This window comes from Zingiber officinale, chromosome 2A (genome assembly GCF_018446385.1).
Source record: "Zingiber officinale cultivar Zhangliang chromosome 2A, Zo_v1.1, whole genome shotgun sequence".
NCBI classification, from domain to species: domain Eukaryota; kingdom Viridiplantae; phylum Streptophyta; class Magnoliopsida; order Zingiberales; family Zingiberaceae; genus Zingiber; species Zingiber officinale.
The window spans coordinates 60397231-60397830 of NC_055988.1; positions in this window are offsets into that span (position 1 = coordinate 60397231).

Genomic DNA, 600 nt, shown 5'->3' on the forward strand with positions numbered 1-600 from the left:
ATGAAAAGAAATGAAAAGAATAAATGCATGAAAGATTGTTAAGGACATGATATGATAGTTATGCATGATAAGTTATTTTTATGGTTTGTACCAAGGGTGGGCTCCGTAAACGCCCCGGGGTCGATGGAATAAGACTCGGGCCTCGTTAGTAATGGGCTTCTGAATGCCCTAGGTCGATGGAGTAAGACTCGGGCCTAGTATGTATGTATGGTAGAGTTCAAGACTTGCTACCTTGGACCTACTTAAGAAGCGCGCGCATGATGTATGTGGTACAAACCGGGATCCCCTCAATGATGATATTAATTTCAAGTATTTACAAGTATAAGTTTTCAAATTCATGATGCATTGCCTGCATATGTGCTTGAATTAGCTAATGATTTGATATGATGCCATGATGATATGAATATGATACCTTTGTATGTTATATGCTTATGATATTACGCATGATATTAATATACGATGATTTTCGGTTTTAGTGAGTAGGAAAGGAACTTACTGAGCCATGAGTGCTCACAGCTTACTTTCCTTGTACCGCAGATAAAAGAACTGGATGAACTAGAGGAGCAACAGGAGGAGCAGATAAGGATGTGTGTGGTGGTG